At 45.9% G+C, this 21189-nt stretch overlaps 1 protein-coding gene and 1 non-coding gene across 2 annotated transcripts in view; one reads left to right on the plus strand and one right to left on the minus strand.

Moving 5' to 3' along the window:
• LOC142558092 (corticotropin-releasing factor receptor 1-like) overlaps positions 1-21189 on the plus strand; it is a 254054-nt gene that overhangs the window by 80821 nt on the left and 152044 nt on the right. The window lies entirely within an intron of this gene.
• On the minus strand, positions 16670-16744 carry TRNAS-GGA (transfer RNA serine (anticodon GGA)). The gene has a single exon. It is a non-coding gene; the product is annotated as a tRNA-Ser (tRNA).

Raw genomic sequence — 21189 nt, forward strand, 5'->3', positions numbered from 1 at the left:
AGTCAAAACAAAATACACTATACTGATGGGCGACTTCAATGCCAGGCTAAGGCAAGAAGCAGGCTGGAGACAAGTCAGTGGGGGAATATGGCATAGGCTCTAGGAATAGCAGAGGAGAATTATTAGTAGAGTTTGCAGAACAGAATAATATGCGGATAATGAACACCTTTTTCCGCAAGCGGGTTAGTCGAAAGTGGACATGGAGGAGCCCGAATGGTGAGACTAGAAATGAAATCGACTTCATACTCTGCGCGAACCCTGGCATCATACAAGATGTAGACGTGCTCGGCAAGGTACGCTGCAGTGACCATAGGATGGTAAGAACTCGAATTAGCCTAGACTTGAGGAGGGAACGGAAGAAACTGGTACACAAGAAGCCAATCAATGAGTTAGCGGTAAGAGGGAAACTAGAGGAATTCCGGATCAAGCTACAGAACAGGTATTCGGCTTTAACTCAGGAAGAGGACCTTAGTGTTGAAGCAATGAACGACTATCTCATGGGAGCCATTAAGGAGTGCGCAATAGAAGTCGGTGGTAACTCCGTTAGACAGGAAACCAGTAAGCTATCGCAGGAGACGAAAGATCTGATCAAGAAACGCCAATGTATGAAAGCCTCTAACCCTGCAGCTAGAATAGAACTGGCAGAACTTTCTAAGTTAATCAACAAGCGTAAGACAGCGGACATCAGGAACTATAATATGGATAGAATTGAACAGGCTCTCAGGAACGGAGGAAGCCTAAAAACAGTGAAGAAGAAACTAGGAATAGGCAAGAATCAGATGTGTGCGTTAAGAGACAAAGCCGGCAATATCGTTACTAATATGGATGAGATAGTTCAAGTGGCTGAGGAGTTCTATAGAGATTTATACAGTACCAGTGGCACCCAGGACGATAGTGGAAGAGAGAATAGCCTAGAGGAATTCGAAATCCCACAGGTAACGCCAGAAGAAGTAAAGAAAGCCTTAGGAGCTATGCAAAGGGGGAAGGCAGCTGGGGAGGATCAGGTAACAGCAGATTTGTTGAAGGATGGTGGTCAGATTGTTCTAGAGAAACTGGCCACCCTGTATACGCAATGCCTCATAACCTCGAGCGTACCGGAATCTTGGAAGAACGCTAACATAATCCTAATCCATAAGAAAGGGGACGCCAAAGACTTGAAAAATTACAGACCGATCAGCTTACTGTCCGTTGCCTACAAAGTATTTACTAAGGTAATCGCAAATAGAATCAGGAACACCTTAGACTTCTGTCAACCAAAGGACCAGGCAGGATTCCGTAAAGGCTACTCAACAATAGACCATATTCACACTATCAATCAAGTGATAGAGAAATGTGCAGAATATAACCAACCCTTATATATAGCTTTCATTGATTACGAGAAAGCGTTTGATTCAGTCGAAACCTCAGCAGTCATGGAGGCATTACGGAATCAGGGTGCAGATGAGCCATATGTAAAGATACTGGAAGATATCTATAGCGGCTCCACAGCCACCGTAGTCCTCCACAAAGAAAGCAACAAAATCCCTATAAAGAAAGGCGTCAGACAGGGAGATACGATATCTCCAATGCTATTCACAGCATGTTTACAGGAGGTATTCAGAGGTCTGGAGTGGGAAGAATTGGGGATAAAAGTTGATGGAGAATACCTTAGCAACTTGCGATTCGCTGATAATATTGCCTTGCTTAGTAACTCAGGAGACCAATTGCAATGCATGCTCACTGACCTGGAGAGGCAAAGCAGAAGGGTGGGTCTGAAAATTAATCTGCAGAAAACTAAAGTAATGTTTAACAGGCTCGGAAGAGAACAGCAGTTTACGATAGGTAGCGAAGCACTGGAAGGGGTAAGGGAATACATCTACTTAGGGCAGGTAGTGACCGCGGATCCGGATCATGAGACTCAAATAACCAGAAGAATAAGAATGGGCTGGGGTGCGTTTGGCAGGCATTCTCAAATCATGAACAGCAGGTTGCCACTATCCCTCAGAAGGAAAGTGTATAACAGCTGTGTGTTACCAGTACTCACATATGGGGCAGAAACCTGGAGGCTTACGAAAAGGGTTCTGCTGAAATTGAGGACGACGGAACGAGCTATGGAAAGAAGAATGATGGGTGTGACGTTAAGGGATAAGAAAAGAGCAGATTGGGTGAGGCAACAAACGCGGGTAAACGACATCTTAGCTGAAATCAAGAAAAAGAAATGGGCATGGGCCGGACATGTAATGAGGAGGGAAGATAACCGATGGTCACTAAGGGTTACGGACTGGATTCCAAGGGAAGGGATGCGTAGCAGGGGGCGGCAGAAAGTTAGGTGGGCGGATGACATTAAGACGTTTGCAGGGACAACATGGCCACAATTAGTACATGACCGGGGTAGTTGGAGAAGTATGGGAGAGGCCTTTGCCCTGCAGTGGGCGTAACTAGGCTGATGATGATGATGATGATGATGATGATGATCTACATTTATCCGAATGACGTTTACAGCGTTGCCCGTTTTTTTCCTCTCACGTGATCACGTTTTGTGGATGTCTCTCACAGTTTCGAGTCCCCGGCACTTTTTTTTTTGTTCCGTGACTGACGTTCTGCATGCCTATTCGTCTTGAACAATCTGGGTCAATGACCGCTGAAAGAAACGTGTCACGAGCACTTCCGATCAAATCTACCATCTTCGGCGAAGTCATCTCCGCTGCCCTGTGCGGTTGCCGTGACTGGAGATCCGTCTCTGCCTGCCCTTGCAATTCATGCACATTGCAAAACTGTCGACCTTTGAAGCCATTTGGACCATTTCGCTGTTTACAAACAACCCCGTTGGACGGCTTGTGGTTTCATAGTATAGCGGCTTCTTTCACCCACTGAAAGAACCCGCTATATTTGGCTCGCATGAAAGACAAAGGCGAGTAGCGGTGGAACGCTTTAGTAGCAGTAGATTTTATTGCATGATAAACAAACTCGCCCAGCAACAGCTTCTATCGCCATCGCTAACTAGGTCTTTCAGATGATTGCCGCGTGTTAATAATGATCCTGTTTTCCATACATAGGCTCCCATAGGTGTCTTTGGATCTGCATCTATTATTATTATTATTATTATTATTATTATTATTATTATTATGTTCTCGAGGCATAAACTTGCATTGAAGTAAACCACAAGTTTACTAAAACCTCGACCCTTCGTATGTCCTAAGCACACAGACCCTTAAATTGAATAAAGTGAATTGAACATCTGGAATTTTCGCAGACATGTATTAGAATCGTGGAAGCTTGAGTTGATTCCACGGTAGGCGATATCGCAACGGACAGCACACGGTTAACGGTGGCAATCCTACATCAGCGCTGCTAACATACGCAATCCCGAAAAGCCTCTGTGTCTGCTCAGGTTAAGCTGCAGTTACTGTCTGTCTATATAATTAGCATTAAGGGTAACCGCAACACTCAATTGCGATGGTGAATGGAATTAAATTTTCTTCTTGTCCTTTAAGGTAACGTCTCAAAGTAATCCGGAAAAAAAAAGTGTCCGACGATTCGGATACTCCCTCATGCGAAATTTGAACTCAGCTGTATACTGTTGTCCTCTTGACATATTGTGAGGCAAATGATTTGGGACCGAAATCACCCTACCAACTAGCCGTGAGCCAGTGCCGTCAGTGCCATTGCAGAGGGAGGGACAGTAAGGGAACGCTGCCATGATGAGAGGCGTCGAAGCCAGCTGTGTAAGACGACGAAGGCGCGAGCAGTGACCCGAGCACGTTCGCGCAGTTACGCCGAGGTACGCCGATACTCAATCCAGGAACGGGCACCTAAGGGCCGTGCTCTAAACAGGACTTCCGATCAAGCACCTCGAAACCCGCTTTTGCTCCTAAGATGGGCCACGTGACCACTACTTCCATTCACTGAAACCCTGAACTAAAATGCGCAGCTTGCAAAACCGTCTACTTTTGGATTGAAATTGTTAGGCCTCGCACAATTCTGCAAGGCCTCGCAAAAATTACCTCAAATCTCGCTACCCGAGACGAGGCCAATCCCCCGTAGTGGGTATGTGCCATTTTCGAAGGAACAAACAACAACGAACTCTCCGTCGAAGAAGAATCTGGCCACCCATGCAGGCCTCACTGAATGAGCGAGTGAGACAGTTCGCTCTTTCTGAAAGTGTCATTTGAAGCATTAAGCTTAACGATTTGGACTTTGACAAGGAGATGGGAAACGCACCTACCTTCAAGTTTTTTATCTGGTTGTGCCTCGCCATACTTTCGTCAACGTGTTTATTCGCAAATTCTTTTCATCGGACGGTGCGCTGCTACACAAGTAACCGCGTGAGTAAGTTTTCTTCTGCTTTTTTTATATAAGCCAAGCGTGAACGAGCTTTACAGGAGATGTGAGCCTTATGGAACGTTCTCACTGCCGTGAGGTAAAAGCATGTGGGTTGCGGCATGCGCGTGGCACGAAGCGCCTCACACTTGTGGCGGAGGCAAGATCTGTATTGCTCGAAAACTTTTTACAAAATATATGACCGTCAACTGCATTGACTAAAGGTGGGCGGATATTCGAAGTTTTCAATATGAATGAAATATTACGCATTAACTATCAGATATTTCCGACTATCGAAACTCATCAAAGGAAGGAAGGAAGGAAAAAGGGGAGATAGAAAAACAGGGAGGTTAACCAGTTTAGCTCAACCGATTTGCTACCCTACACTGGGGAGCGGAATGGGGGAATGAAAGATGGGGAAGGGAGAGAGAGAGAGCAAATATTTTATTTTAATATTTCATATTTAACAGCCAACCGTTAAAGCCGGTTTACCGTTCCCCGTCTGCCAAACGAATTATGGCAAAGCATCAGAAATGAAACAATTATTTTCGCACCATTGCCTAAATAAAATGGGTTTCGCAAGATGTGTTTGCGGTTTCGCGGTGGTAACTTACTTGACAACAAATCATTTTTTTTTGCTCGTAGTCAGGCATTTAGGGTTTCTTGTAGTCTAGTCGTATAGAGTTTTATTTTTTACACTACAGCCAGTGGTGTTTCCCTTGCAACGGGCCATTTTTGCCATGTGTATACCTCACGCAAGCCCTTCAGCCAATTTGTCTGTTTCGTTTGGATAACTTCTGATCTCTTTTCATGCGAAAGCCTCAAATGGCCTATTGAGCTACAAAGCCGACTTCTGGAGCAGCGAAACGGCCCCTAAACCCCCTCTGGCTGCGACGCCACGTCACACAGGAAGAGACCGCTCATTGCAGGAGAGGCAGTCACGTGATATGCGCGTGCGAGTGCCGCCGTCTCGCTCTGGGTAGCAGACGCACGGTCCGTATCTCTCTCTCTTCTCTCTATCACCCCCACTGGACTTACATGCTCCGCGCGCCTGCCTTCATTAGTGGCCGCTGCTGCTTCCTCATTCGCTCGTCGCGCAGGACGTCGGTGGCATGCGGCGTTTGCACCCCTGCATGGCTGAATGCTTCTGAATGCTTCTTCTTGATGGCTCGGCAGCACGCACCGCTATTGTACATTACTCGCCGCGTAAGAACTCTAAAGACCTATCAGCGGCGCTCAATTGGACACTAACGCTTTCGCATTCACAGCTCGTGAGAAGCGCATAGGTCTCCTCTAATATTTTTTCTTTATGCCAGAACGCCAAATGGCCCATCGAGAGAAAAAGCCGGCGCTTGTCGTCTGGAGCAGCGAAGCGGCGCCTAAATTTCCTTTCGCTGCGACATCACGTCGCGAGCGCGCCTTGGCAGAGCAGCGCGGGCCAAAGGGAAACACCTGCGGCCTCGTTAACGCACCAGGTGTTGGGTGAGGGAAAAGGGAATCGCCGCAACGCACGTCACACTCGCTCTCGCAAGCATTTCTTGTACGCGCACGCTCTTCCCTGCGTTCTAACTGAGCCTCGGTCAAACCAAATCAAAACGCGCCGAGCGACCCAACGCGCACACTCGCCAGCGAGTACTTCCGAACTCGAAGGACCACTTAGCAGCGTTCAATTGGGCATTAATAGAGAGTTTTAGTTTAGGGGACGCAAGTGGCTTGCGTAGGCAAGAACTAGGGGTCAGGGTACTGCGCATGCGCAGACCTCTACGTCTGAGGTCTAGGCATGCGCAGTACCGTCGCCCCTATTTCTTGCGTACGCAAGCCGCTTGCGTCCCCTAAACTAAAACTCTTTAATGCTTCCGCGTTTACAACTCATGAAAAGTGCTTAGGGGACCTCGCATTTCATTCAACAACCGTTTATTTAGCATATCTGTGTATATCCGATCGTAATTGTCAATTATAGTTACCTTTCTTCACTTGTCATTAAAAACACGTTACCTAATTACACCGAAGTAAATATTCCTGCTGTAAATATATATGTATGTGTTTGACAATTGCATATTCGATTCTATCATCGATGCTCACTGTTCATATTCGATTCGTATTCGAAAATGTTGATGTTCGCCCACGTCTACCATTTACCTACAGCATGTTCTCATGGCGAAAAGTTTGAAACTAGCCCAGCGGCCTACCTGACTTCAGGTGTATAACCACCTATTCTCGGCTGTCAGGGCGAAAAGCCAGAAACAAGCATGAATACGGATCGAAACAGCCGGTCGGGGGTCTGCGGGGGCTAACATACATGCTGCTTCGTGATCACGGTTAAGGTGGATATTACGGTTACCGGTGGTAACCGTCACAGTTAGGACAGAAATTACAGAAGCATTCCATACCAAAAAGTGTGCTGAAAGATTCGTAAGCAAACCTTCAGTTGCGATCACTGGAAATGAATTTGCATTTTTAAATACTAGCTGAACCTTTTTAAGTTGTTTTTAATCTGTTTCAGTTTATACTGACGACTCTTGTTGCACATGCGCAGCGCTGATAGCTGGGGCATTTATGTTCTGTATCTTTCCGAAAATGAAGCACTCGTGTGTCCCCCTTCACTTTGTCCTTATCGATTGTGCGCGCTAAATATTTCACTATGAATTCGTACCTACTCGCCGAACTATCAGTTCTGCTGCGCCACGGTAATTCGCGGCATATGAAGCGTATACCATGTACTAAGCAAAGCACGAACTATCTAGCGCCTCAAAAATCAGAAAGCTGCGCTGGGAACTATATTCTGCTGGGCAAGGAAATTGGCGGGGTACACCTCGTACCTTCGGCATTCCGCAAGTTACGTGGAAGGTCTAATATAAGTCACACGAAGGGAAAACTGGTCATCTAAATAACAGCCACACATATGGCCAATTCCCCACCGTCTGAATGCGCCACAAGCGCTGGGGACAGCAACAAGCCCGCATATTTTCAGCACTTTTCGCCAGCGGCTAACCACAATTTTGCAAATCGCCTGTGCGACAACTGTCGGAAGCAGTTATACATAAGTGTGCTTGATGCATTACTCACCTTTCTGTAATTTAAAAAATCTAAGAAATCACCGCCCAAGCAATCCGTACAGATGGTTATCAAGCGAAGCTCAAACAGGCGCCCCCTGGTGTTTATCACTGGGTTTATCCCAACGGTTCTTTAAACGACGACTTTGTAGGCTCCCGGATCCTCAGTACGCAGTTGCTGCTTGTGCTCGGCTGCATGACCCTGTTTTTGTGCCCCGGGGTGCAACATCGGCTCAGCGTAGACGAGCTCGTTGCCGGTTCTGCTCCCAGCGTTGCTAATCGAAAGCTGCCTGCTCCTCAGGAGTTCGTATGGTGCGTGACATAACTATTCCGGAGCCGGAGAGCGACTGCTGCGCGCTCGCTAGGCTGCGACGCAGAATAACGACGTCACTACTGGCGCAACCAATCGCGCACCTCTCTTTCTCTCTTTTTTTTTTCAGGCATGTACACAGGGTTGCTCCAGAGGAGTTTTCGGGGTACAGGCGACAGACGTACGGACGAACCGGCTAGCCAAATACAGCTTCGTTGCAAGAAAAAGGGACTTTCCTTCCTGTGAATACCGTCTACTTTTGTATTGTAATTGTTAGGCCTCGCACAATTATGCAAGGCCTCACAAAAATTACCTCAACCCTCGCTGTCCGAGACGAGGCCAATCCCCTATAGTGGGTATGAGCCATTTTCACAGGAACAACCAACAACAAACTCAATTTCGAAGAAGAAACATGTCATTGATGCAGGCCGCATTAAAAGAACTAGTGCCAACACCTACTCTTTCTCAAAGCGTCATTTGAAGAATTCGGCTTAACACTTTTATCTTTGACAGGGGGGACGTGAAATGCGCCTACCTTCAACTTCTTTATTTTAATGCCCCTCGCAATACTTTTGTTAGAGTGTTTATTCGCAAATTATTTTCGTCGAACGGCGCCGCTGGATGACTAACCTTGCGATTACTCTTTTTTTCTCCTTTTTTGACATAAACTAAGTATGACCGAGCTTTAGAGAAGTCGTCAAACCTTTTGGAACCCCCCTCTGCAGTGAGGCAAAATCGGTTTGGTTAAGGCATGCGCATATCACCAAGCACCTAATACTTTGTGGCGAAGGCAAGTTGTTACGAGAGAAGGCTCGGACAACATTAAAGGATTTATGACTGCCTTCCGCCTTCCCTAAGGGTGGGCGAATATTCCAAGTTTCACATCCGTGTGGATTAATACGCACAAACTATTCGGTTTCATAGTCAAAAACTGACTATACGATATTTTCGAATATCGAAACTATGGCCAAATATTTCACGACACACTGTTCCGCCTCTGCTAAACAAAGTGTCGCAAGTTATCAGAAGGAAAACAATTACAAATATTTTCGAAGCAATGGATCGAAAAGGCGAAAAAAAAGGTCTTGCAACCTTTGTTTTTAGGTTTCGCGGCGGAAGCCTACGTGAAGCAGGAAATTTTTTGCTTGTAGTCTGGCATTTAGGGTTTCTAGCAATCTAGTCATGAAGCAGTTTTATTTGTTTTTTACGCTACAACGAGGCTTGTTTCCCTTGCAACGGACTCTTTTCTCCATTTGTATAGCGCACGCAAGCCCTTTAGCGACTTTTTCTTTTAACCCGCCACGGTGGCTTCGCAACTGTGGTGTTGCGCTGCTAAGCACGAGGTCGCGGTATCAAATCCCGGCTGCTGCAGCGAATTTCGGTGGGGATGACATGCGAAAATGCCCGTGTCCCATGCAATGGGGTAAAATAGGCCCTTATGGACAAATTAACCCACAGTCTCCCACTACGGCATGCCGCATAATCAAATCGTGGCTTTTGCAGGTAAAATCCCAAAATGCGTGTAAGCAACTTGTTTACTTTTTTTTCCGGAACTTTCGATCTTATTTTCAACAACCGCTTAATTAGCATATGTGCATATCTCTTCGGACCTCTCCGTGATAATTAGGTTTCTTTTCTTTTTATTGTCAGTACAAGCATGGTATATAGTTATACCGAAATAAATACGCTAATACAAATCTGTAAGCTTTTACCGATAAACGGTTTATTGGGCTCAAGCAGGGGTAGGGAGGGGGGAGGAATGAGCACCCTCAAAATGCAACGTCATGGCGAGCTCATGTAGGAACGCCACGTTGGCGTCGCCAACCATTTTCCGCTTTTGAGTTTCTTCTGACTTATCAAAGCTCCTCTTACGACAACAGCGTCATTTCTCTGCATTTTTAAGACGTATAGTTTACCAATAAAGCCCACCACACTACTTCTTTCCTAAGGTGGGTCGTTGCGCGATAGCCTCCAAAAAAAACGCGGCGTCTCGCGGACGACTTTATGTGGCTATGAAGGCAAAGCCACGGTCGCAAACGCGGCACAAGTTTGAACGCTTCCGAAAAGAGTCCCGCGTTTTTAATCCACGTTAGATGGAACTAAAGAAAGACAAAACAAACACCTTATCAGCAATAGTTAAAGAAGACAGAACACACGACTGAGTGTAAAGGTTTACCTATTTTGAGGACTTTTCCCTTCCGCGTATGGGGAAACGCGAAACCGTCGCACGTGGGCGCTGAGACGATTGAGCGTCTCTTCCGAGCAACCAAAAGCACTGTTAAGCCCTGTTAAGGATCCATTCCTTGTTAAAAACTCCGAGCAGGCTTTAGAATATGTGAATTGGCATGCTAGCAAACGACTAAAAGTTTGTTTTTCCATAGACATCAACGACCATTACTACTCGTTACCGCGGACTTAACTTAGGACTTGCGTTGAACACGGGACTGACGACTTTAGCGTTGTGAGGTTTCAAAAGGAACAGGAACAGCTGTGGCTCCCCTTTTAGAACTATTAAGTTTCTATTTTTCCTCTACCCTTGTGACTTGGAATGGTGTGCCGCACCTGCAGGAAAACGGAGTGTGCATCGGTTCCTGCCTTGCCCCAGTCTTAAGTAATGTATATCTATATAGGCATGTTAGACAGATGCCTAGACGAAAGGTTGAAAGAGTCAAATGTTGTTAAAGCATTTCGATATGTTGACGATTTTCCGCTAGTCCTTGATCATAAACACCAATTTCTTGAGCAGGAATGTGACAGTGTATTATGCGTTGTACGAGAGTGCCCATATGCCGCTCGAGATTACCTTTGAGTTACCGATGATGGTTACCATATGGTTTTTAAACCTACAGATTGTTGGAAATGACGATCAAACACATATTTTGTTACCATCCGCGCGCTAACCAATCACTGCTCTTATTTCCTTCTTCGCACTTTAAGCTTGTCAAGAGAGGCATCGTAAAGATGTGCTTAATCAATGCTCTAAAGAAATTGTGCCAGCATCTAATCAATGTAAGCTTCACACAAGTGAAATGCCTTCGTGACTCTGGATACCCTAGCCAAATCATCGTATAGTTAGCTGAGGGATTACTGAAGCAACTTCAATCGAAAGTTTCCTCGCCAGTGTGTCCCAATACAGAGAATAAGGCAGCAGCCATACCGCACATCCACGTATTGTCGCATCGACTTAAGAAGATACCACAACGCAATAACATTATTGCGGCGTTTTCAGCGCCTAACAAATTAAGCAGACTATGTAGAACGACCACATCAGTAGGTACAAAAAAAAAGTACAAAGACCTCCGAAAAGAATCACCGGAGTAAATTTGTAGGGTGTATTGTCTACCAGATACCTACAACCTGCGGAGCTTGATAAGATAGGCCAGACCGGACCATGCCTTAATGATAGGCTAAGAAAACATAATCGCAATCTAAACAAAGAGCAGGTCGATGGCTTTCTTGCACAGCATTGCAAAAGATGCCCCCGCCGGCCTCTCTTTAAGGATACAGTGATCCTAGGAAAAAGCCTTAACGAGATGACCAGGCTCGTCATTGAAGCGTATCGCATCGCCACTTTCAGTGGGTCTTGTATCAGCAAACCATCCATCTCATTGTCACGAAAAGAGGTGGAGTTTATGCGCGTTGCATGATTTTTAACACAGATTTCCCATTCTGCCGTGAGGGACGCTATCAGGTTGCTCGGAGCGCGTGTTCCAATGCATGTGGGAGAAGGTTATATATGTACGCAGTGATCCCTCAATAAATACTCGTTGTTGAAAGTTAGTGCCAAATGTGTGTGTCGTCTGCGTTCTTCTTTTGTCCTCTTTCTGATGCGCTACGCCATTTGCCTCCACCATGATATACGAACAAGCCCAACGTGCAACTTTAGTCCACTATTTACGTTCCCTGTATTACTCTATGTAGGAAGTGCGCTACGGCCGAGGATACTCGCCAAGTGAGAAACGAAGTGCGACGTGCGACCCGGCGGGAGCAAGGTGTTTTGCCGCGAGTGCCACTTTCCCCCTGCACAGAGGATGCAACGTAATTGTGTTCGGCTTCTGTTACGCATCTGTAACGCTTACTGGCCACTAGCACGCTGCACATTTAGGTAGTGCGTTAAGTGCTCGCATGACTCGTTGAAGAGGTCGACTTAAAGCGCGACACGTGTACCCCACACTGCAGCTCGTTACGTCTCGCAAAAAGTCTGACCCCTCCGATCGTATAGCTTAATGCATTACCGAGTGTGCAGAAGGCTTGCTGGCGAACTTTTTAGTGGCACGAGCATCCAGCGACACTCCTGGTTCTTGCGCAGCGCTTCCAGTTCACCTCCTGAGAAGACCAGGGACGAAATTAAATATGAAGCATCAGAAAAAATAAATACGAAGAAAATTGTACGGTACAAAATTCATGGGTTTCATTATCGATGTGATATGAGCATATGTCCAGTTACAAGTTGAGCTACTGAAGTGTCTGGAATAATTAGAAGTAATTAGAAATCACCGATTACCGCGCACCAGAGCACAGAAACGTAGAAATTAGAGACCCGCCACGTGAGCACAACTTGAGTGAAATCCCTGGAAACCCGGAAGTATAAAGCGGAAGTAATGACGTCCGCGGTTGACGTCACATTCAAGAAGGCATGGTATTTAACCAGCTAATTAATGGAAAACAGTTGTCTAGTATAGATTTAACATCTGCCTAGCAGAGCGGATGTGGCCTCACTCCCTCTCTCACTTCTCTCCCAGCGCTCACCTGCTCGCTCAGTCGTTGGCTTGCTCGCAAAAGCTGTGTGTGTGTGTGTGCGCGCGCGCGCGCGGTCGCTACCTGCTGTGACGTCGGCACCGGAGAGGGCGCGTGAGGTGCGCTTCGTGCGCCGCTCGCTAGGGGGCCACGCCCCGCCAGGTGGCGCGCGCTGCGCTTCCTCCTCACTCTTCCTCGCTCCTCGCCCGCATAGCGTGCCAGGGGAAACACGTTCCCTCGTTTAACCTAAAGAACACCAACGCCGAGGCGGGAGTGCCACTTAGAGACAGCTAATTCTTAAGACACCTCCTAGGAAACACCTAAGATTACGGTCGCCTACCATTCCTCTTTCTTTAATGTCAGTCGGTGGTATTCCCGAGAAAACTGCTGCCAATTATGATTACTCGGTGCCTTGCACCTGCATGATTAGTTCTAATAAATATTTCCAGCAAGCAATAAGTGGGGAGCCGTTATACATTTAGATTTATCCGAATGCCGTTCACCGCTTTGCCTGTTCTCCTCCCTCGCGATCGCGGTGTGCCGATGTCTATCAAGGTTACGGGTCCCATTGTTGACGTTCTGCACGCCAATTCACCTCGAATAATCTAGGTCAACGACCACTGAAAGAGACATGTGTCACGTGCACTTCCGATCGAATCTATCATCCTGGACGGAGTGGTCTCCGCTGCCCCGCACGGCTGCCTCGGTGGGAGATCCGTCTCCATCTGTCCTTGCAATTCATATACATTGCAAGCCTCTCGGCCTTTGAAGCCATTTGGAGAATTTCGCTGTTTACAAACAAAGCGTTTGGATAGCTTGCCGCTACGTCCACTGACGTAGCCAACTAAATTCCGCTGGCATGAAAGACAGAGGCGAGCAGTATGGCACGAAAACGGAATTACACATATATTTTATACTTTTGTACACATTTCAATCTTTTTTTTTATTACAAACCAAGTGGCCCAGCTACAAGTTTTATTGCCAATGATGACTAGCTCTTTGAGATGACTACCGCGTGCTGATGAAGATTATGATATTCATATATACATCCCATCAGGTGTGTTAGATTTGCAGAAATTTTAGGCTTACTTTTTTTTCTTTTGAAGACGTTTCTCTGAAATGACGAAAAGATTATTATAAACTGTGCGCCGAAGTTTTGGGGTACATTTATTTGGGTCCATAACTTTTTTCTTTCTAGACTTCGTGAGCAGGACAGATTTTTGCTTAGCAGTCAAAAATTAACTTACTGAGTCCGATCGATTACCCTGTTAGTCTGATTCTTCTGACTTGCTCTTAATTCAGAGTTATGTGTAGATTCTTTTTATGTATGGTATTTTCCCGGTAGACTACATCGTTTTTTTTTTCCTTAAGTATTATTTTCTAAATTGTTAATTCCCCTCTGCTTGTCCGTTTCTCTTGTTGCTACAAAAGTTCTTACCGCTACAGACCACAAAAAATCTAGTAACGTTTGTTCGCTTGTTTGCTTGTACATACTGCAGACTGCCTTGGGCTACAGTAGGAGTGGCGTTGACATCATATGTCAATTGCAGGCGAAAAGTTGGTCAGGGGCAATGAACGAACATTCCATGCAATGCATTCCAACCTCCAATTTTTGAGGGGAGAAAGCTATGTTTATACATGTCAGTTCTAAATTGCAGTGGCAAAATATTTAGGTTGGGAGAGCCACAGGTGCTGGAAGCTTCAGCAAATCCAAAGTATTTATCTAAGCCCGGGTACAGTGTGGAGAGTTATTTAAGTGTGCAGGAACTTCATGCTCTCGTTGTGGCGACGTGCTACCAGAGTTGTTAAGCTGCGATTAGAGACGTTAGAAGTAGAGGAGAGGTCCCTGTCGTATCGACGGTAGATTAAACGAACAGCTGTCTTTTGCTTGCACGGACTCAGTCTTGTTAATATCGTTTTCATGAAAAGGGTTCTAAACCATAGATGCCTATTAAAGGATCAGGCGGATTAATGTTTTGTATGTTGGCAGTTTAGTTTCTTGAGAAGCGACACGAAGGGTGTGTTAAGGATAGCCGAGTTTTTTAAGAGATTTGGTAGATATTACTTCAATATGCTTGCTCCAAGATAAGTTGTGAGAGAAGAAGAGTGCAAGGTATTTATATGCGGGCACCTTTAGTAGAAAGGAGTTATTGAAAGCGTACGAGGAAACGGAAGGAGTTAAACGCCTAGTGAATGTCATTGAAACGGTTTTGGTGAAGTTTATACTCATCTTCCAGGTGTTACACCATGAGCGGTAGTGTGAGAATGCATCGTTAAGAACAGTGTGCTCTTCAGGGAAGTTAATATTGTTGTAGAGGACGCAATCATCAGCATAGAGACGTATGCTAGTAAATATATTCTGTGGCAAGTCATTAATGTAAAGTGGAAAGAGAAGTGATCTGTGAACTACACCCTGCGGTACGCCAGAGGAAACATTAGTAATAAGGGAGTCAGAGGCATTATAGCCTACCATATTGGGAACGGTCAAACGGAAAACTGGCAAATCAGCCTACGAGTTTAGGATTACTTAGGATGAGGTTGAGTTTAAGTAGTAGTTTATAGTGAACCACACTGTCGAACGCTTTGGACAGATCTTTGGACAATTGCGTCAGCCTGTGTACCAATGTCTATTGCTTTAGCAATGTCATACGCGAATTCAACCAGCTGAGTTACGGCGATAGCACCACGATGAAAGCCATGTTTAAGAAACCAACTTAGTATGTTATTCGATTCTAGGTAATCCATGGTATGCTTGCAAAGTGACAGGTTAGAGAAATCGGTCAGTAGTTAGTTAACATCTGTTTATTACCAGGTTCGAGCGAAGGTAGAATTTTATCACGTCGTCGCGAAGAAGGAACAAACGCAATTCCTAATGATTTGTCAAAAATAACTGTCAGGTGACGACTAGTCCAAAGAGACTAAGGGCCAAAGGGAGCAACGAACAGGAAAGCATTGCAAATGCCGTCTGGACCACACGACTTCTTACTATCTAGTTTTAACACTAAATTAAAAGCACGGCATATTGATACAGGGAGGTCACTAATTCTTGAAGCTATAGCATATAGAAAAGGAGGAAGTTCGAAGTTTTCTTGTGCAAAAAGAAATTTAAAATATGAGCTAAAGGCAGCTGCAATTTTATCGGAGTTACTCGTAGACTCCTCAGTAATTACAAAAGTGATGTAAGTCCCGCCAGGTAAGATGAATTGCCAATGTTTTGTTTTTTTGCATTGCCTTTAAGAAGCTGGGGCAATGTTACTCTAAAAGAGAAGTAATTTAGCCGATTTAGGTTTATCTCAACGTTCCTCCTTCAATGGGTAAACATTGTAGGCTTAGCGGGATCACCACACCGCTTTCACCGCCATAGTCTATTGACACGTCATGACAAGTGTAAAATATCACATCATCCATAGTTTATCTAAGTTTTTTTTTAACAAGGACGAAACGGTAAATGCATGTGAGAATGAGGTTTTTGAAAAGAGAAACTGAAACATTAACGTCAAAACCAGCGCTCATTTGCACAAAGTTGTCGCTATTTTCACTCAGGGTATCAATAATGAAAGCATCATCCGCACGATCGAAGTTTGGAAATGGAGTGTATGAAATGTGTGGCTTTTTTTTTTTACCGGAAGAGAAATAGAAACTGAAACTGCTCGATGATCCGAAATACCTTCAGTGACCTCGCATTCGAAAGCGCCATCCACGAGGCGTTGGCTGAGAAAGGCTCGATCTAGAAGGTTTTCACCTCTGGTAGGCTGCTCTACTATCTGTTTAAGACCAGTCGACTCTGACAGCTCGAGAAGCTCCCTGGATGAGCGAACCTCATGACCCGGCAGGGCTAAAGACGGCCGTGATATATATGGAGCATCAAATTCCCCATAAGCAGTATGTCTGAAGAAAGGATGTTGCGCTTATGTAAAAAAGTATTCAGACTAGGTAAGAGGTCGGGAGATGTACCGGCAGGGCGATATAGGACTCCAACTATTACTGATCTCTTCTAAAGGTAGACTTTACACCAAGCAGATTTTAGTTTCTATTGGAGCTTGGATTACAGAATATTGTAGGTCAGATTTCAAGAAAAGCGCTGCACCACCTCTTCGGCCGTGTGTTCTGTTAAACTCTAACAACATCAAAACCAGGTGGTGCTATTTCTTCCGCATGTATGTCATCGTGAATAAAGGGAAAATCAGACATCCACCCGTTCGTAGCAATTGCTACAAAGGAAACTCATACGGATTCCTCGAAAGAAAAGCCTCATGGTTGAAGAAAAATTCGTCCTGGTCCGGGACTCGAACCCGGGACCACCGCCTTTCCGGGGCAGCCGCTCTACCATCTGAGCTAACCAGGCGGCTAACAGATGGCAGGGCGAAGTCGAATTTGTCGACAACACGAAGCAAAGGCAACAGTTTGACGTAGTAGTTCTGCAGAAACCCGCAAGGTGGAGAGAAGTAATGAATAAAGGGAAAATCAGACATCCACCCGTTCGTAGCAATTGCTACAAAGGAAACCCATACGGGTTCCTCGAAAGAAAAGCCTCATGTCATCGTCATGTCATCCTGTAGCCACGTCTCCATGACGCCTATAATATGAGGAGAGTGACCAGTAACGAGCACGAAAAAGTCAGGAAGTTTGTTAAGCAAGCTTCTCGTATTGACGTTGAGAACTCGTAGGTTGCTATCTGAAGTAAGATCATTTCAGCCAGTGTTATGGGTGGAATTGTGTGCGGCAGCGCCTGACGCGCGGATGGATGCCCCAGTTATAACGTGCTTTATCGCTGAACGCGTGATCAAAGCGTATTCGCACAGAAGACCCATCGTTACGAAAAGATGTGGTAGCATCCGATAGCTTCTTACGAATTATGCGCACACGGCTCGATAAGTCTTCCCTGGTGGTTTAGCAAGCGCCTTTGAGCTTGGGTGAATTGCTGAGTAGCTGTATTTCTTTTTTCATTATAATCCAGTAACTAAATTATCGCAGGACGCGCGTTAGTTGGGCGAGTGACACTAATCCTGTGCAGTCTTTCAATGTGTGGGCACTGCCTTTTAAGCTGAACGGAGAACCACAAAGAGACCCTTGAAAGCAGGCCGTCGGTGCTTTCGTCTTGTACTTCAGGTAAACCATGCAAGATTATGTTATTTATGCGCGACCGATTTCCCAAACCATCAGCTCTCAGAACGAGCTTATTAATTGTGTCAGTAAAGTTATTCCCAAGCTGCTTCTCTTTGACATTTATGCTTGAGACGGTAGTGTTAACTTTCTCAGCCAAAAAACGCATTTCATTTCTTATTTGCGCAGAGAGACCTACTGACAGGGCAAATTTAAGGGCGTTCACACGAGATTACAGCGTCTCAAAACATGAATCAACAGACTGTCGGAGTAACATAATATCAGAAGACGTGTGTTCCTAGCCAAACAAGCAGTCTTGTAAACATATCGGAAGTTGAAAGATTGTCGCTATCTGCAGCGCAATCAACATGCGAAGTACTTGTTCCAGCGGCATCCGTTCGATAGGGGTATAGGTTACTTCCAGGTCATGCACTATTAGCAGTATTGTGAGCGCCAGGATTCGGCTCAATATGCACGCTTTAAAGTAGGCCATTGAAGCTATTTAGTACAAGGGAACATAAGGGAAAATGATCAAGGTCATAGCTGTGTAGGCAAGGGAACAGCAACAGGCAACGGTTATTGCAGCGAGTGGAATAAGCATATTTAAGTGAACATACCTGCGTGAAAAAAAAAGGAAGACGGTCCAGCATCGCCCATAGATTTGCTGCTGCCTCGCCCACTGAAGAAACGATGCGCTGCCGGCGCCTTTATACCCAAAGGTGCCAACGTCACACGGCTGCGCAGTTCGGAACTTGGAAGATCGTAGGTGACGTCACCAACGTGAACTTCATGTGCATTTTCGGTCCGTAGGATTCCGGCAAACAGGTTGACGAGCGAGCCTAGATAACCATCCATCGGTGACACGAGAGTGCTTTTGCACAAGACATTCGAAAAGTGTGCGTGCACTGTGGCGTTCGAATATCTGGCATCGGCCATTGCGGAAAACGGATTCTGCACGGAATGCTCGCTCAGTACCGAATTACTAAGGCGGACAAAACGGTGCGTGAGAAGACGGTTCAGAATCGTGCATACGTTGCTGCTGCCTCGCCTACTCTGCACCAAGTATTCTGCAACACTCTACACCTCTCTACACCAGGCACACGACCTGGAGAATAGTGTTCGGTGTTTAAGACAATTATATTCCAACAAATGACGATACCAACTTTGTCACTCGCGATGGTGGCACAACACCCACAGGGAGGATAGCATACACCACCACCCAGTACATACGCAGCCAGTGTCCACAAAAATGTGCGAGTACAAACAACCTTACTACACATTGCTGCTTAGATCAACAGAGAACACAAACACACCTACATATATAAACGAATAGTGACGTCTACACATATGATGTTCAAGTCATTTACAAACACATGAAGGATATGTACAACCGATTATGTGGATGAGGCAACCTACATAATTATGCAGCAATATTTATTTATTTATTTATTTATTTATTTATTTATTTATTTATTTATTTATTTGAAGCACTTTAAAGACAGGAAGGCGTTAAGGAGACGAGTCGTTAACAAAACTATATGTGCATTAAATCTAGGATAGAGCATAGTAAACAATAGATTTCAGTCGTTACAGTTCGGTTTAAAGCATGAAGGTCGTTCCAGTCCGCGCTTGTCTTAAGGCTGAAAGTTTCGCTAAACAACTTCGTAAAGGTAAGCAGGGAATTCTATCATAAAGCTCTGCATATGAAATGCGGGTAGAGGAAGAAAATAATCGTACAGCGCAAAACGAAGTTACAACGGCAAGATTTATACGGATAATGATACATGCACGTATCGTGATAGCATGTTATGTGTATCTACAAAAGGCTATTTACTTGCGTACGGGAGCTAGCGCGTACAGAAGTCACGGGTGCAGGCACACTGTGCGCAGGCACGGCGTCCCCCTCGTGTAGAGCACAGGAAAAGAGGCTTCCGGGGCCCTCAGGAGCCAGCCAGCGACATCGAACGGCAGTCGCTGGGCCCAAACGTGCCCAGCAGCTAGACATCGCTGGCTGGCTCCTGAGCGCCCCTGCAGGCCGTCGTTACTGTGCTCTACACAAGGGTGACGCCGACTGTACTTATGATAGCTTGTCCACAAGAACTAGACTGAGCGAAAAGCAGACCGTATGCGTCCATGATCCCACCGAGAGGAAACGACAGTAGCTACCCACCGCGGCAACCCTTTGGCTGTGGCGTTGCGCTATACTGAGCACAAGGTCGTGGGTTCAGACCCAGTCGCTGCAGCCACGTTCCGATGGACGCGCAATGCAAGAACCGCTCGTGTACCGTGCACTAGGCAAATGTAACGGGGCCTTCAAACAATGGACCAAATACCGCGTGCGAGCGTGATGCAACGAATTTCGCCGCCAGCAGCTTATCTGCTTTGTTCTTGCGTGCAACGCGATTGGGCGACACTGAAACACGCAGGGCTCCTCCTCGAATTGCGGTGCTCCGTGTGAGTAACCCATTAAAGAAACCGACGTAGTCAAAATGGAACCGTAGCCCCCAACTAAGCCTTACCTTGCAATCACATCAGGTGGTGATACGTAACAAAAGTTCTAAGCTAAGCTGCTCCAGGAGTGGCAGAACCCACTGAGGCTGCCTTCCGGCAACTGCATAGCATTTTAGAGTGCCTCGAGTGCCAGAGAGCCGCTACTATTGAAGCACCCTAACCTATCGCCGCTTCCACTGCGGACGAGAGGCTTCCGCAGCAACTATACGCTATCTCAGCAGTTACATACAGCAGAGCGGAAGCTGTAAGACTCCTCAGCTAATAGGAAGGCCGAATAGGAATGGCTAATAGGAATGGAATGGGAATATAAATGGCTAATAGGAAGGCCATCTTGCCCTCAAGATGTGTTCCCCGCATCGCATCCTCTGCTCAGTGTCTGCTTCCCATCCTTTCGATACACGACCCATGGTTGCTGAATTGGCGCATCTAATGTCATGGTGTTGTAGCCGTAAGGTCCGTTTACATGAATGCGGCAGCGGACTTCGCTTCATCCATACACTTCTTCAGCAGTTCCTTAGCCAGAAGAGAGCGCAACCGCACTTGTAAACGTTCGCCCTTGCTTCATTGCCTGCTCGGAGAATATATAATCTTTGCTCGCCACCGTCATCGCGTACCGGTCCGTCGTGTGAGTAACCCAGCGTACCACACGAGAGCTGGGTCGTACATTAAGTATGCATTGAATAATTAAGTCTTTATACCGTTCCGTATCAGTACTGATAATACTGTGCCGCCATCTGGTAGGTGGAAATCAAACTACGCATACGGCTGGATGCTGCCTCTGTATTCCTCGCAACGCCAAAACAAACTTCAATAATAAGTACAAAACATACCTCGTGATTTGCCCTCATCGTGAGATGAGACTGAGCAATGACGGATTTTACCATATATTCTTGGCTATCAGGGCGGAGACCCAGTAACAAGTGTGAATTCGGAACGAAGCAGGCGGTCTGAGCCGCATGGGTACCGCCATACATGCTGCTTCAGAATCATGGTTAGGGTGGATATTAAGGTTGCCGGTGGCAACCGCCACTGTAATTCGCGGCATATGAAGTGTACACCATGTACCAAGCAACTCTTAAATTCTCTAGTCCCGCTAGTAATCAGACAGCTCCTCCGGGAACTACATTCTGCTGCGCAAGGATATTGCCTGTGTATACCTCGTACCTTTGACAGCGT

The sequence above is a fragment of the Dermacentor variabilis genome, chromosome 9 (genome assembly GCF_050947875.1).
Source record: "Dermacentor variabilis isolate Ectoservices chromosome 9, ASM5094787v1, whole genome shotgun sequence".
In the NCBI taxonomy this organism is placed as follows: Eukaryota; Metazoa; Arthropoda; class Arachnida; order Ixodida; family Ixodidae; genus Dermacentor; species Dermacentor variabilis.